The 17,703-nt window shown below is 43.8% G+C and overlaps 1 protein-coding gene and 1 long non-coding RNA gene across 5 annotated transcripts in view; one reads left to right on the top strand and one right to left on the bottom strand.

Moving 5' to 3' along the window:
- FOXO3 (forkhead box O3) overlaps positions 1-17,703 on the bottom strand; it is a 96,785-nt gene that overhangs the window by 37,774 nt on the left and 41,308 nt on the right. The gene's annotated exons all lie outside the window — the stretch shown is intronic.
- On the top strand, positions 918-8,799 carry LOC129204822 (uncharacterized). The gene is made up of 2 exons (XR_008576511.1): positions 918-1,095; positions 1,201-8,799. It is a non-coding gene; the product is annotated as an uncharacterized LOC129204822 (long non-coding RNA).

Raw genomic sequence — 17,703 nt, 5'->3', positions numbered from 1 at the left:
TGAGGAGGATGCAGGCAGCGAGGTACGGGAAGAGGAATTAGTACTAGCAACACACGTGATAATACATCTGAACCAACAGAAAGGGGCTACAGACTTTCTTCTTGCCCTTCTCAAGTAAATGACTTGGAACAAACCATAAAGGTTTCTCTACCAATAAAACAGATGAAGCACTTAATAACTGTAATTTTAGCCTCAGAGAAGAAACTATTTAATCCTTTTTTTTTATTTGTTTTACTTCTGAAAAGATCACTAGCTCCTCACTCTGGTGCTTCCACAGCAATTTAACAGGCATCAAACAAGAAGATAACAAACTGATAAACCTCGATCCAAAGGAGAAATCTCTCTACCCCCATTCAGAGCAGAAACTTTCCTATTCAGCTCCCTCTGAGAAAACGCAGCATAAATAAATACAGTGCTTCTCCTACCCTCTTCATTTAGAAAAAAAACACCACCACCACCACCACGTGACACAGCCACGGCTTTCTAGAAAGAAAGGCCACGTGAAACAGTTGTTCCTAAAGAGTTTGCCTGACTGCAGAAACAGGGTCACACCAAGCAATGAGCAGCCGGACGAGTGCCTTGAATCACACGTCACAGCTGCTTCTCGGTTCTCCATGAAGCTAACACAAGGAAGCATAACTGCTGTGGCCGGTGAAGGAGAGCAGGGAGGTGGCAAGGAAATACAGGGACACTGCCACCATTTTTACGCTGACTGTACTTCTGTCTGACAGCTCCTCAAAAAGGCAAGACCGCCTAGCCACCAACGATGGCCAGGTGATGGGTCATGCCAACAAAAGCCCTGTATCTCGGTTCTGCATGACTGTGTGGCAGAGCAGGCAGGGAAGCAACATATCAACTGGAAAACTACCATGAACGAAAACGCAAGCATTACCACAAAAACATGAAAACCTGGGGGGGGGGAGAAGTTTCTGTGAAAATACTGTAATAGGTTACCTTTATGTGGATGACTCTTCGCGCTTGCCTAGACTGAGTCACTCTGTGAACTGCCTCGCGGTCCATCTGTCTGCCAACTCCTGGCTAAACTTGAACATCCTGTGACTGAAATGAATGCATCAAAGGCTAAAGCCCTGCAAGGTAACAAGGTTTTCTTTGTCCAGCACTTCCATATGCACCAGCATTCCCCTATGCTAGCTATTACATATCCTCTGGCTCTATATTTGGTATGTTTCTGACTTTCAGAGCCTGCAAAACACCGGTAGAGTCAATCTTTGCCTCTCACTCTGCTTCCACGGACTTCCTCAATCCATCCCTTCCCATGTACCGGTGACATCCCCCTGCAGCCCACTCAGCCCTGGCATTGCACCACCACCGTTCACAGAATGCAGAGGGCCAAAACAGCACTTTCAATGCTGACCTTACTGACAACACCTGCCCTCATCGCTACAACAGCGGCACCGTGTCTGCTGCTCCCTTGGTGATCTCTACACCGCCCGTACCACCCCCAGGTCAGAGATGCTGCAGAATCACCTGCTTCCCACACTGCAGCGAGCCACCCTCCATGGACCGGTTAGTGCTCACCTTCAGGTGCAATTTAGCCAGGGCCAAGTCTCTGTGGAAAGAGGCTTGCAATATTTCATACAAGAGATATTACAGGGGGGGAAAAAAAGTACAGTTTCAGATGTGGATCTGTTTTCAATTTTTCATTGCTTTGGATAGAAAATTTTGCTGCCACCTATATAAACAATTTTCAAATACTGAAGGACACAATTGCTGTAAACAAATGTGGCGACGGAAACCACTCTGACACCATCTCTTACAGAAGCAATCCTGTATTGCTGGATTCTACATTTCCACTGTCTGCCTTTCAATCTGCTTGCAGTTGTAGTGGAAGAAAAAAAGAAAAAAAAAAAAGAAGTATTACTTTCCCAGCTTTCCTCCCCAAATCAGGAACACTCTCCTATCTCTTAGGTGATAATATAAACCTAAGTAATTTTTCCTGCCCTCACTAAAACCATTTTAAAACCAGTAGTCAGGAACTAAACAAATGTCCCAGCTAATGTAATGTGTATTACTCAGTGATGATAAACACTATACACCCACCTAGACTTTTCACTTGATGTGGTTGGAAACTGCTATGTAAGGTGGAAAAAGTAAGGTAGGCTGCTTTTATTTTTGGCATTTGTTTAAGAGTTTAGGCTTACTGCAGCAGTATATTTACCCTGGCTCCTCATGCTGCTTGCAGCTGACTGTGTAAAGGCATTTTGTGGCTATTTTTTGGGGGAAGAAAGAGGTATCACCCCCCTGTGTCTCCTACTCCACCGTGCTGCCAGGCTGAAAGAAGGGAGCACTGCTGGGAGTGCTTCTCTTCCTTGCCTGCTAGAGCAGAGCTCAGCAAGGTAAAGCTCTGTCTAGCCAACAAAGCTCTTTACAACGAATATCCTTATTAAACACAGCCTTATCAGAGACCAGTTTCTGCAGGCTGAAGCAGTCAGGAATTAACTGTGTCAATATTTAAAATTTCAAGCCAGGATTAGTACCCAGACCCAAGGGGACGCAAGCAGGCGTGCAAGCCACAACACACGGAACCGACTGTGCTCTAGCCGTGCCAGGGGGCTGCCCGAGCAGCCGGGGCTCAGGCTCTGTACCTGCCACCTTGGTGGTACCTGGCCCCCCAAAGGGCTCACTCCCCTGGGCTGCTGCGGCAGGAGGAGGGGGATGCTGAATCTTGCCCCTCTTGTAGGACGCAGGGAAAAAGCCATGCCGAGACTTGCATAAGGGATCGGGCTGGGGAAAGACCCCAGTTCCAGTGACATCAGCTGTGTGCAGAGGGCAGAGAAAGCTTCCTGGAGGGGGGCAGACAGCACCCCGCAAGCATAGCCCAGGACTGTTGGGATGGGAGGCTCACCAGCCAAAAGGGTGCCTCTGGCCAGCAAGGTGCACAGCCGGGATATAAACTCATTCGGTATGCTCCTTTGGCAGCCTCTGGCTGTAATCCCCACCCACAGGATCAGGCTATGTCTCCTGCCTTATCCACAAGACGAAGCCCGTCTAGTCTATCCCCGACACAGCCCTCGGGGCAGGGCTGGCAGGACCAACGCTGCCTGTCTTCCCTCCAGGGTGAGCCTCCACTGGCACAGCACGGCTGCCCAGCACAGAGAAGGTGTGAGCTTCACCCCACCACCCCGTGAGTCAAGGTCTTAATGGAGACCTTGCTCCTCCTGCTACATATTAAAAGCTGGCAATGCTATTGATGGAGACTCCATGAAACACGTTCTTAATACCACGCTAATGAGGCAGCAGCAAGGCTATTGCATCCTGTCATTAACGATCCTGGTGAAGAGCCTTCACACTGCCCTTTCCTACAGAAAGAAATCTCCACCAAAAAAAAATCATCCATGTTGCTGTACTGCTTCTGTCAAACTACTAAGTTTGGCATGAAGTCCTCAGGTGTAGGTGCTGGGCTTTCGCCAGAAAAAGTCAGCCTGGGTAAGTGGTGAAAATAAACAGTATGTTACAGGAAACACTGCAGTCTGCATTCCCCCCCCCAGATGATCTGTTGTCCCAACCCGATACGTTGCTCCATACATTTAGTGCAAGAGGATGTTTGCGGTGACTGGCACTGCAAAATAATAACTCACATGTCATGACATTAATCTTAATACTCAGGATTGTAATAAGGGATATTCCAAGCCTGTAATACACTCTGTAGTATTGCATTGCCCTCTCAAGTGAAAAATGGAAGCACCTTTCCTGGGACTCTCAGTATTGCTGCTAGCTCCTTTCCACTGAAGACATATAGAATTTGTGAAAAAAATGTATATGAATAGGTAGAATGACATGAAAATCAGAGGTTATGCCCACCAGCCTTTTATATTTTTCTCCTGGTGTTGTGAAAGCCCAAAAAAGAACTGGAAAAAAAGGTTAGAAAAGTTGTAGGAATAAAGGAAAAGAGTGCCAGTTTTGATCCTACCTTCATTTGTACTATATTGAGCCTCTTAGCTGAATTATAGCTTTGGTTCAAAAACCAGAACATGTATTATTTGTTGTATAATAATCTACATATCAAAATCATCCATGCTAATGATTGCCTAAGATTTCACTGCAAGTTCCCTTGTATTTCTTACAGCCCATAGTATCTGTGCACCTCCCAGTAAAGCTGAAGTAAATATATTTCAGTACATGCCCGAACTACAACTTTTAAACCCTCCCACTGAGCTTACTTTACAACAGGTACTAAATGGTTAAGCTCATTACTGAGTCCAGTTATAAACATGGCGAAAATACTTCTGTCACTTTTGGCATAAAGTGCAAAAAGTTGCCTTTCTGCTTGACTAAAAATGTGAAAAACAAACAATGCACATAGCATACATTGTTTAAGAAGTGAGTGCAAACAAGCTTACAAGCAGATGAACTTTGCAGGTGTCCTGCAGGAGCAAAGCAGGCAGAACCTAGTGTTCCCACCCCACCACCCTGGGCAGCGGGTGCAGAAACGGCCGTGCAGCGCTGATTGGGATCCTGACCATTAACCTCCGTGTCAACGCTGGGAAATCCAAACTTGTGCCTCGGAAAATAAGCAGATTTTTTTTTTAAAAAAAAGGTACAATCCTGGTCTCTCCTGCAGCTACAAGAGGATGTCTGTTGAACATCGGTGGGAGCTTGGAAAGCGGAGCTGGAGCAGAACATGCCCCATGATGCAGAGGACTCTTGTAAATGCCTGGGTGTTAAACCCAGCCACAAACAGTAAAACAGAAATGCAATTATACTGCATGCGCAATTATAAATTATTAAATGTTTTAACTTGCTCTGATTTAAACATAACAGCATTAAGTTTTTATGGTGCTTATGCTATATCAAGGACTGGATACTATAAAGAGACAGGAAAAGATTTGAGATAGAAAGTGCAGGCTGCACTATGTGAGATGTTTTCAATTTCCTTCAAAGTGGTTTCTTGTTTAAAAACAGGCTTTGGTGTGAGCTTCTGAAACCTACTAACTATGCAAAACCTGCTATTACCTGTGTGATGGTATTTCTCCAGCATTTACAAACTCCTCATGCGTCTAACAGTCCGTGCCCCCCCCACCCAATAAATATAATAACCAGGGTTAACTCCGTTAATCAAAACAAAAAAGTCACTGAGAAATTGCACTTTGGCATTGCAGGAGACAACCTGGGAAAAGGTGTGAAGCTCACAAAGAGATCCCAAGGAACAACCATCACACACAAACATCACACACACCTGTGCTAGAAGCCAGCCTGGTGTAGCAGCCACATGGAGACATGGTCCACCATCACCAAATTTAACAAAAGAAGGAACAAGGCAGGGTAGCAGAAAGTTCTGGCCATCTGCCTCACTCCCTGCAGTAGAAATATGAGACTAAAAAAAATCACGTAATGAAGCCACTACTAGCCCCAGCATTTCAGGCTTCACTTTATTTAACAAGGCCTTTACCCCCAAAGAGCACGCACTCCTTATTTAAAGACTTATTCATCCTTTTCCAAACAAAATGAAGCAGCTTTCAGTGAGCCAAAACCTGTAGGGAGATTTTCAGTCACCAGAGGCAGTAGTAGGTGCCTTGATTCCTACTCAAGTCAGCAGAAATCAGGCGCCTAACCCATCCGCGCCTCCAAAATCCCCTCAGTAATAGCTTAATGCAACAAAAGGGAGAAGCAAACGGGTTTTGTCTATAGGCTGCTTCTCAAACAAAGAATACAAATTGCATGTGACAGGCTGCTGCGTGAGTTTGGCTGTATGTGTCTACGTGCAAGTGGAAGAGCGAATGGAGAAGTATGCCAACTTTAGAAGGGCATATTGCTGCCAGTCATTTTTAATTAAAAAAAAAAAAAAAGGCATCCCAGAGATCCTGTAGGCCCTGTTACACAAGACCCCATGATCTAAGCAACCTGCAATTTGGAAGCAGCATGCGCCACTGCCTGCCCACGGCCAGGGATGCCATGGGCCACACGGCTCAAACGTCAGGGCTGGCCTTGCCCAGCGCGGTGCACTGACAACACTCCCGTCCTACTGTCCTAATAGCTAACACCAGTGACCCAGACCTTCCCCTTTCTCTTTAAAGGCATTCATCTTCATGTCCCAATGCATCTGTGTGCAGCAGCATCGCATCTCTGCCGCTATGGCTGTGAAACACGCACCTGCCAAGCAGGGCAAAAGCCGTGCTTTGCAGAGGCAGCATTGCCTCAAGCAGATCTCTTCTCCCGCTGCCCAGGCCTGGCCCTGCACTGGTTTTGGCTGGGGGAGAGTTAATGTTCTTCAGAGTAGCTAGTATGGGGCTATGTTTTGGACTGGTGCTGAAAACAGTGTTGGTAATTCAGGGATATTTTAGTTACTGCTGAGCAGTGCTCACACAGAGCCAAGGCCTTTGCTGCTTCTCACACCACCCCACCAGCAAGGAGGCTGGGGGTGCACAAGGAGTTGGGAGGGGACACAGCCAGCACAGCTGACCTCAAGTGACCACAGGGATATTCCATACCATATGACGTCACACTCAGCATATAAGGAGCTGGAGGAAGAAGAAGGAAGGGAGGACACATTCAGAGCGATGGCCTTTGTCTTCCCAAGTCACCGTTAGGCGTGATGGAGCCCTGCTTTCCTGGGGATGGCTGAACACCTGCCTGCCCAGGGGAAGTGGGGAATGAATTCCTTGTCTTGCTTTGCTTGCGCATGTGGCTTTTGCTTTATCTATTAAACTGTCTGTATCTCAACCCACAAGTTTTCTCAGTTTGACTGTTCCGATTCTCTCCCCCATCCCACCAGGGAGGAGTGAGCCAGTGGCTGCGTGGGGCTTCGCTGTCGGCTGGGGCAAAACCACAACAGGCCCCCAGGATTGTTTGGAGCTGCTTAGGTGGTTGCACGAGTAGGTCACCAGCCCAACGTAAAAATACCCTTGCTTTTCTCCTGGTGCATCATTTTCCACCCTTAGTAGTTCCCTAGTCTAGAGAGCTGCCTGCTTACACACAGGCCCACCATCACGATGTGAGCGCAGGCTCATGTTGGGTGGCACTGGTCCTAACAGGGCTCCCACAGTGCACTTTTTTTTTTTTCCTTCTCCTTCTTCCTGACAGATTTTGCCCAGATCAGCTCTCTGAACTGGCCTGCTAAAGAGCAGAAGAATTGACATTGGTGGAGAAAGGGAGGAAAGAGGGAACTGTGGGGGACGTGGGGAGAAGAGGGAGGACACAGAACAACCGAAGCCCTTCGTAGGGTCATTGCCATGGAAGTCGTGGTTGTCAGAAGCAGTGCTCCTCTCTGTGCCCTGAGATGAAGTTAACCTCAGCGAGCACGGGAACATCCCCTGGGAAGCTGCAGCCATTGCTTCAGATGGAATAAGTTTGACCAAGCACCTCAAATTCAAGGATTTTTTTAAAGTTTTGGTTGATCTTTCAAAAGTGGAGAAAGAGCAAAATATAAAGTTTAGATCCAAATCTTCCTGTGTAGGATGCCTGGACTAAGGGAGGGGGGCAGGTGAGGTACATATTAATTAAAAAAATCTCACCTGGACCTTGCTAGTTTCCAAAAGGCTCTTCTGCTCATAACTTCTGCTCATACTACTGCAATGGAATCATGATTTCCTCCTCCCACCACTTTATCTTCTGCAATTCTCCCTGGGTGATAAATACTAAAGTTTGTAAACACACTGAGATTTTGATGTGGTTTTTTTATATCACAAAAATATTCAAAGCGACAGCAGTGTTTGGCAATACTGGAGAAACCATAGGCAGAGAGTTACATTCTCACACTGAGCATCTGGGGAGAAACATCCAGCAAGGTGTCGGTGCGCTAATGTGAAATCGGTTCACTAATGTGAAATCGGTTCTTAAGAGCCACCACCTCCCTCAGTTGTTAGCATTTAAAAGAGATCGAGTCTCTCAGAGGGACCCAAGACAATTAGATGCTCCAGACTCATTGAATTTCAATTAGGTTTGTGCACTTACTTCCTTCAGGTTCTTCTAAAATCAAACCCATCACTTACACCTATAATCATACTTAAGTTTTGAAGGCCTTGCTCCTTTTCTGTGTGTGCAAGTCTTTACTGGGAAAAATCTTTTGTGTGGATGATTAACTTCAAACGTGCTTAAGTATTTCTTGAAGTAAACAAAACTTAAGCACATTTAGATTTAAGCAGGTGCTTGCCTGCTTTTCTGAAGAAAGATGAACTTAATTACATGTCTACCTACTTTTCTAAACAGGGGCCCTTCACACATCTAGTATTAGTTTTTGCATGTTTATTCTTTTTTTTTTAAAACAAGTTGACACCACACTACAGAGTTTATAAACTCAGTTATTTTTAGATCCCTATAATACTCTCAGACTGGGATATGTAAGTACAGAATATACTTACTTATTTTGAATATATTAATTTTCATCTGAGGAAAACCGTTTACACGTATCCAGTCTGACTACAAATGTAAGCAGTATACGATTAGCACTAATTGTTGGATATGCCATATTACTGTGTAATATGCTGATCTTCTAAAACCTCAAGTTGTAATCTTTAATAATCTGTCCCTAAACAGCAGTCTAAACTCGGCTTCTCCACATAGTTTGCCTTACTGTATTTGACTTGTTAATAATCTTCCCATAAGCGGCACTCACAGGGCAGTAAAAGGTAAAGATCTATGTTAAGATAGACATATTTGGATTCATCTTGTTAGAAATCAGTAATGGTAGCTTTTATATTCTAAATAATGCTTAGATGAAAGACAGGCACTGAAGTACTTCCTGACGAAAAGCGGGGAAGTCCTTCACAGTGCCTTATGCAAGATTTAAAAAAAAACCAAAACCAAACCAAAACAAACAAACAAACAAAAAAAAAAGCACAAGCGCAGCAGAAATTGAGTAACCACCCTCATATACATCTATATACGTACATCTAACTTGTAGTCTGAGGAACTTGTCCCTTGAATCTCTCCCAGCACGGAGCTTGGCCAGAGCACTGTTGGGAGAACCCAGGCTGAGGCTAAGGCAGGGACACTGGCTGAGGTCAGCTTGCCCACTAACACACTCCATGAAAATTTCAGCTGCACCAGCGTGGTTTTATGCAGAAAGCAAAGCGACTCTGCCCTTTTGCGCATCTGCGACGCAATGCGCTATTAAGCAAAATTAACTGATTATGTAGAAAACACGGCAAAATGAAGCACTGACTCCTCTGACAGTGCTATCTCCTTTTTAATGAGGCACAGAACAATCTGTTACCAGGGCTAGCACTGCAGACAGTGTTTATGGTAATGGGTCCCAGCTCATCTATTTTTTTTTATAGTTGAGTACGTACCTCAGATGCCAGAGGTATCATACATTAACTGCTGAGCCTACAGGGGCACAATATCTGGCCATGTCACTGGAGTATTAACAAACTTGTACAAAGGACCTCCAACAGTTTAATACGTTTCATGATATCTATTCTAGTCCTTCCAATCTGTTCCAGAGGCCTCCACCTTGCCTTGTAAACACTCGGCCCAACCCATTCACACCTGTATGGCTCATCCTCCTCCATTACCTTGAACTTTTCTTGCCTCCAGTATGTTGTGCTGGCCATGCTTAACTTATCAGGCTTTTGTAAAACAAGGAGCGGCTGAAGAACATTGCTAGGAAACCCTACAGGCAACTGCAGAATCAGCTAAACTGTGCACAAAATAGGTCACTTCTGCATTATCAAATGTACATAGTGCAATTACAATCACAGAGAACCATCCTGAGCTGGAAAAAAAAATGTGGTAAGGAACACAGAAGAAGAGAAAGTCAGCAACAGCTAATGTGAAGTCCTATTTCTTCACAAGAGAATGTTTTCCACAGGTCACCCTGTCCGGAAAATGATAGGCTTTAAAATGGACATGGCTTTTATCACATAATTAAAGGCTACAAGAGGACACATTTAGGTATTCTAGTACTGTGATGAACATCAGAAGCAAGAGCATGGAATAAAGCATTAAAAATCTGTAACAGCATCCTCTAGAAAGGAACCAGATGGGAACTGCTGTCCATGCAAGAATATGGGTGGGAAGCCCATCCTTCCCAAGAATCCCACTGTCTTTCTGCAAAGCCTCCTCATCGCTTGAAACTTCTCAGAAGAGCACGTTGGAAAGGGGAAGAATGTGCTTTGCAGGGCTTTTAGCCTGTAAGACAGAGTAAGAAACATTCTTCAATTCCCAGTTCTTGAAGGGAAGAGAAGGTCTCTGGAATCTGCTCCCCAGTGACCATCAACACCAAATCTTCTGCCTGGATAGTCTGCGTAAAATTCACACCCAGCTAACTCTAGTGAATGATTCTGGCTAAAGTGAGGCTCTTCCCCCAAGAAGCCAGAAAGTCTTGCATTGAACATATCCTGACAAGTGAATGTCTTGCATTAATGAAGCAGTTTGGCACAGAACATGAGGATCACAAGTGCATTAGTGAGCATCTCTTCTTGCACAAAGCACTCCACAGGCTGCACTTCTTCCTCTTCCAGACAGAATCCCTTGCAATCCATTACAGGCTTGAGTGTTTCCTTATGCGAAAACACAAAACGCTCACCTTGGAAGCTGGGATTCAAACCATTTTGAATGAGACGACCAAGCCAAGGCGTGCCCTGATGAGCACGACTCTCACTGTGTAGTATGCAGACTGACAGGAAAGTATCATGAGGTATGGGGTATTTGATGTCAATCAAATTTTTTCATGTCAATTATCAAATTATTTCATGTCAGTCAAAATCACTCTCCACTCCATTCTTAAGACACTCTCCAAACAGGCCTTAAGCACTACTGAAAACAAGAAGACTCCTTCATTTTCTTTGTGGCATGGTTTCTTGTGCAAAGTGAATGTTTTCATCATCTAAACAAATGGGTTTCATAAATGAAAAAATATGTGAAAATAAAACTGTTCTGATTTCTTGCTTGTTTTTGGTACTTCACTTGAGAAATATAGGTCTAAAGATTACATACAGGATAGCATTGATGCAGAAAGTGACTGTGACACCACACGAAACCATAACAAGACTAATTCTTCAATCTCCTCCTAATCCCTCTGAGAATGCAGGATATTTACTTTTATCATCGTCACCATTTGACTTCCCAGCCCTGATTGCCGGTTACAGTAGTACAGTATGTACTGTTCAGAGTTGCTGAGTCAAAGAAAAAATAGCTCAAGCAATTAGAAAACAAACAAACAGAAACAGACTTTTCTTTCTCTCCATCCCCTCCTTCTCAAATAAAGCAACATCAGACTGTGAATCACACCATGGCCATCAGATGTCCATATCAAAAGCCTCGCACTTGCTATTTCTTTTGCTGTGTGTGTAGACAAGAGAAAATGTTTCACTGAGAGTTAGTCATCATAAAATACCTGCTGAGTCAATCATTTATCTTTGCAATGCAGGGTATCTCAAGATGTAGGTTGCTGTTTATGGACTGCAGATTATTGGAAGAGGGAATATTGACTTGGGAGAGGTCACATCATATGTTTGATCCTAATATTTGTTGGCTTAGGAGCAGCATGGTTTTGTGTGACTCGCTCAGTTTTAAAATGTACCTGCCAACACTGAAAACAATTTTATTTTTACAAGAAAATCAAGAAATGTAATATACTATGTTATATATGCACTCTTTCTCTCTTTGTGCCTCCGTTTAGACCACATATATTGCTAACACATCTACTGGACCCTTAAAAGCTTCCCTCAGACTGAAACTGAAAATTAACAATACGCAAGCATCCCAAGCAGTAGGTGAACAACCATTTACATAACACCAGAAAAACTGGAATCAATTTACAGTAAGTTTTCAAAACCAGCATTTAACGTAGTCATAGAGCCTTTAAGCCACACGAGGATGCCTACGTCCAGGTAGGGATATGCTACAGCTGCGTTGAAAGGCATGGGCAGAATGGAAAATGTACTCGCTTCAGCCAGCCGCTGCCAGTGTATATCTCTCTAAAGAAAGCAAACGGCTGAATAATCAACTGCAAATGACTTCTGGGTCACAGAAGGAGGTGGAGAGGTTGAAACCTTGAACTACTGCTGCTGATGTACAGTATCTTTATCTCCCTGCTCCCTATGGCGTGTAGTTGCTGGTTATCTCAAAGGATGAATGACCTGCCTGCAATGAATTATGCCTGCTTATCTTCCAGACGGGGTATACACTAAGTCATTAAGTCATCTAAGAGCATAACCCCAAGGGAATTACTAAATGAATGCAAAATCCTGCCCTGCTCTTAGCCGTTGTGTCAGACTTCCGCGTGCTGTTGGTGCAGGCGGCGGGGGGAGCAAAGAGGGGGCATGAACATCTCTCACCTGTTGGCTACCTGTTTTCCGCTATTCACTTTTTCTGCTTCTGACATTGCAAAGTTAGATGATGGCATAGTAATGACATTTCCTTCAGAGGAAGGGAAAATGCAGCCCCCTCTGACCACCAGATTTCCAAACTACAAATGTACCAGCTGACACATGCAGCCAATGTTAGACTAGCAGAGAGCTCATGGCTATCGTATTTGTGTTGGGATATAATGGGTCTTGTCCAGATGAAAGGGTGCACTTCTTCTGAAGAGCACTGCATTTTTTTAATTAAAAGAAATTGATTTAGTGACAGGATTTACAATAGGGTATTTGACAAGCCCGCTGACCTTCACACATACAAATGACTGAGGCTTGATGCACTCAGAGAAGCAGATCCTCATTTGAAACAATACAACTGTTAAACATTGAGATCACTGACTCCGGTAGAAACCAAGGAACACCCCCCTAAGCAAAGTGTATCAAAGGAGGCTTAGCGTAAAGACTGATCTGCACAGCAAGCCTTTCCAGATAACATCTCATGAAGTCTGGGGGATAAATGACATCTTTAGAGAGGAAAGAGCATGCCTGGCAAAGGGTCACCCATGCTTTATTACGGCCTGGCAAAGCTCGAGCTCACCATTTGCCTGGGATGCTCTATTTACTGTCCCTACTCCCATTGCTCCTTGTACTAAGTTATGCAGTTAATATCTCAAGTATTCTCAGTACCCACAAAAGAAAACAGCTCAGCAGCATCCTTAATGAGAAGGGATCACACCAGCACCTCTAGACAGCGCTAAATTGTTTGGCACCCAGCCTCTAAAGCTCTTTTCAAGGGGCTGTTCCTCAGGTTTGGTTTCAGTTTCCCATTATCTGCAGCCAGGGTGATGAGCACCCTTGGAGGTGTTTCTTTGGAAGCGGTGGTGCGGCAGCATCCGCACTCCACCTTGGCTGAACAGCAACTGCACCTCAGTTTTACCGGGAAGAAAAATAAGGAGTTTCCTCTGGGAAAGAAAGCAAGCCTGTCTGAATGGAAATCTGTGCCTTTACAAAAGGGCAACAACAATCTCTAACCTTCTGCCTGGTGATACCTATGCCATACATGAAGAAACAATGCTCAGCACACCCTCCTAAATTTTAAATGAGAGAATAAAAAATAATAAAAATTTAAAAGAAGCAGCTCAGTTTTCTTCTTGACTTACAGGCTTTACTACATGAACACCCCTCCCAGTCTGGTCACCCTGATAGGTTTCCCTGAATGTTACCAGATAAAAAATAAAACCTAATCCTTGCTAGAACGTTCCTGGGACGGGGCCAGGATATTTATATCTTTCCAGGGCAAAACTCAAACTAGGCCTTGCACTGTCATTTGTGCCAAGAAAAGTCTTGCTAGGACATGGAAAGAGGAAATTGCTCCCGTTTCCATGTGGACATCAGAAAACTTTGGCTGGAAACAGAAGATGCCACACAGACGGTCAGAGAGCAACCAGACTTCCTTTAGAATCTCCACACACGACACTTCTCAAAACTTTTTGGAGGACGGTTCAGGCTTGTTGTTCTTCTGTGTCTGTGTTTTGTTTTTCTTTTTTTAATCAGGACCTTCTACATTAATAAAAGCCCTTAAGTAATCCATGTTTCTTTTGCAAACAGTACTTCACACCCAGAGATGTACTGGGCATCTCCAGAAACGTGATTTTAATCTTCTCTTCCTATGCACAGTCGTTTATATAAGGACTTAATTTTTGTTCTCTTATATAACACCTATTTTTTTCAGACTGTGCCTCCAGCCACTACCATAAATGAGGAGTTAAAATGCATGATGGTGAAAAGATTTCATTAATAGACTAGTTTCTAAGTTTGTGAGGAGTCTGCTAAAGCAAAAATAAAAGCAACAGATTTTCAGTTTTAGTAGACAAGGACAGCAAGGGCTCCCTTGTTAGCTTCTATTTATGGTCCCACAGCAGATGACCTGAATCTCCTCCATACTCACCCCCCTCTACAGAGCCTATAGCTTAGATTATTCACTTCTTAATGAATACACCACCTGCCAGATGGACAAGAGAATAATTACATTACACTTACATTAATAAAATACATACGAGTCCCGTTTGCTGTGCACAGAGCGGTGCTTTACATCTGGATCTTGTACAGCAGAAAGACACTCAGAAACGGGATTTTCCTTGCTGTATTTTATGGTAATGAAGATCAAGATCTGATTCATGCAATTGCCTAACGCAAATCTACTTGATGTGGGAAAGGCAGCTCTTGGAGTAATAAACAGCCTTTCCTTATCATCTGAGCTCGCTGGGTTTTGTAGGCCAGGGTTCAACTATTGCATCTGCAACGCGCTGCCATTCCCACCTGAAACCCCAAGCAGACAGAAAGGCACACCACCAGGAGCTACACACAAGGACGGAGTTCTAATGGGAGTCAAATAGAGGCAGGGACCTTATCTGAACTTGATAAAAAAGCTTTGGATTTAATTTTAGGTGTGAGCAAAAGTTCAAGCCAATTATGCCCCCATATCCCTAATATTATCCACAGCATCAACCAACAGCATGTCCTACCCTGGCAGTGTGTCTCAGGGAGCATTTCCACCTCTCTGCTAAAAGCCTCATTATTCATGTTTCTGGGAACCAGGGGTAGAGAATTAGAAAACAAAATGCCTGAATGGGCAATGTAGCACATAATAGTTTCATCATTAAAAAGATGGCCACAGAACGAGTCACTTACTGTACGGCCACGGCTGCATATGCGTTGAGCTGAAGAGTGCAGAAAATTGATTTCCCCTCTCCAGGAACGTCCTGAACCTTTACGGCTTTTATCCAGGAGGGCTGGTTGAATCCATTTCTCTCCTCCCCCAAGAGAGGCTACATCTTTAACCAAAAAGGCTACGCTTTTAAAGTTTAACCTCCAGAAATTCTGCTAAGGTAGACATTTTGGTGATACTATTTTTTTCTGTCTGTGCTGCTGCTCCAAACAGAAGGACTTCTCTGGAGCTAGTGAGACTTTTCCAACTTATTCCTGCTTTCTTGGCTCTCATTCCCTAGATGAAGCAGAACTGTAAAAGATCCTTTGGGGACTTATCGATCCATGTTTGCAGACACTTAAGGAAACTATGGGTTGCTTTGACTGAAAACTTAAATTCTGCCATTCAGTTCAACAGTACCAGAAATGCATGACGTTTGCATCTCCTGGATGGCAGTTGTCCTCGCAGGGTGAAAGAACAGGAGCACAGCCTTCAGTTTACACCTGGTTCACTCCCTCTGCTACTGGGAAAAACAGTAGAGTTTCTCCTTAAAAGGACTATCATGATTTGGGGGAGTAAAGAAGATGGAAGAAGCCCAGAGCTAACATTAAGCAATGCTGCAAAAGCGTTGCACACAAGCCATCCTGTCTTTTTGGCTGACAACTAAACACATATTTCCTTGAGGGAAGAAAACATCTCCATCAGTTTGCCTGAGACCCGAACGTCAGTCCTAGCCAGACAGCAGTCCTAGTTTCACCAGGAGCCAGACTCCAGCTCTGGATGGTTTCCATCAGGATCCCATTAAGCCTGTGCATGTGCAGCGCTCTCAGAATTCGCAAGAGCCACGTGTGTATTCAAGAGCAGATTTGGATGTTGTGTTTGTTTCTGGCTTCGTAATGGTTCTCATGTCCCTTAAATAACAGCTTTTTTTTCTAGAAATTCAGTTATTTCTTAAACATGTTCACAAGTTTATCCCTCTTATCTGGCAAACAATATTGAAGCTATCAAATGTCTGTAGCTTTTGGGTTTACTTTTGAAGACAAAAGATTGTTTCTCTGAAGGAAGATGTTGATTAGACTGCGTACTTGGGTGCTCAGGCATCTTCTTCCTTTACCATACCAATGCCTGCAGAGGTCTTGCTGCTACGTACAGCTCCTGGTTTGTCTCCTAGGTTCCACCGAGTTAGTCTAACCAGATGCGAGGTGTCACAGAACTGGACTAACACCTGTGTCACGAAACCAAAAATTACCTCCAAACATGAAATATGCAAAGAAGAAAAAACTTCGCACAGGGTACAGTTCAGGTAGCCTGTGTTGCAGATCATCCGCGATCCCAAGCAATTCCCAATGTACTTGGCAAAAGCAGGGTATAGATCTAAATTCCCGAACGCGGCAATGTTTATTGCACTAGCTCGGTGATTCACTAAGTACAGGATGTGCCCAATTATTCTGTGTATTTTTCCAATCCTATTTCATAAACTTCTGTTGCACAAGTACAGCAATACATTCTTTCTTACTTGTCCATTAAAATTCATTTTAAGAAAGGCCATCCGACTCAAACAATAAAATCACCAACTGGCTATATGCGTGGCTTTTTTGTTTTGTTGTTGTAACCATGGAATCAAAAACCTCGGCTGTTAAGTGCATATATTCTGTGATACAATCGCTTTCTTTTTTGTCTCAACCTGCTGAGAAAAGTTTTGCTTTTAACTTAGGATGCTGGGTTTGTTCCAAATCCAAAAATTGAAAACAGCAGTTCTGAGGGACACAGATATCTAAGCCAACAACATTTGGCTGCCTAACATAAAAATTAGCAGAATTGTTATTACTAAAAACAAACCATTAGATCTTTCCAAGATAAATAAAAACTTAGAATTCTGACTATCAGTCCACAAACAAAGCTTTTAATTTAGCTTGTTTGAACACCACACCATGGATAAAATAGATACAACTTCAATTTCTGTATCTCTAAAGCTAATTTCACTACCTTAAACAAGCTGGCTGGAAACTGAAACTTCACCTCTTTTTCCTACTTCTTTACTGCAAGTAAACACAAATCTTTCTATTGCCGTTGCAATATCATCAAGGTAGCGTGGCTGACGGCAAGCGATACCTTGACAAGAATGTTCCATACTCAGGGCTACACGTTCAAGATTATTTTATGAATTAAGTGTGGGTTTTGTTGTGAAAGTAGCAAAGATGACAATGTGGAGGATGAACGTGGTGCAAGGTCCCCATCTCCCACCACAACACACACTCAATGTTTATGAGAACCCCAGCAGCTAGGAAGTATTCAGCTGTGATATTTTTCCTGGGCAGCCACATATTGCGCTAACAAATCATTTTATGCACTAAATTTGATGAAGAAGGTACAACTGACCTTCTTCAAATTCCAGGTGACAAATTCACAAGGCAGACTGGACTTCTGGTTTAACGGTGTTGACAATGCAGGTAGGATTTGTGGAAAGTGGAAGTGTTTAAGACCAGGTGGATGAGGCTTTGGGCAACATGGTCTAGTGGAGGGTGTCCCTGCCCGCAGCAGGGGGGTTGGAACTAGATGATCTTTAAGGTCCCTTCCAACTCAAACCATTCTATGGTTCTATGATTCTATGATTTTATCCAGCTCTTCTTTCACAGTACTTGCACATCTGTTGAACCCCATCATAGCAAGTAAGCTGAGAGCAGTTCCCTCCTACCAACCTGAGCGACATCTGAAAGGGAACTGCCATCATTTGAT

Source organism: Grus americana, chromosome 3, assembly GCF_028858705.1.
Source record: "Grus americana isolate bGruAme1 chromosome 3, bGruAme1.mat, whole genome shotgun sequence".
In the NCBI taxonomy this organism is placed as follows: domain Eukaryota; kingdom Metazoa; phylum Chordata; class Aves; order Gruiformes; family Gruidae; genus Grus; species Grus americana.
The sequence above is the reverse complement of the archived record's forward strand: the minus strand, read 5'-3'. Positions and strand labels throughout refer to the sequence as shown.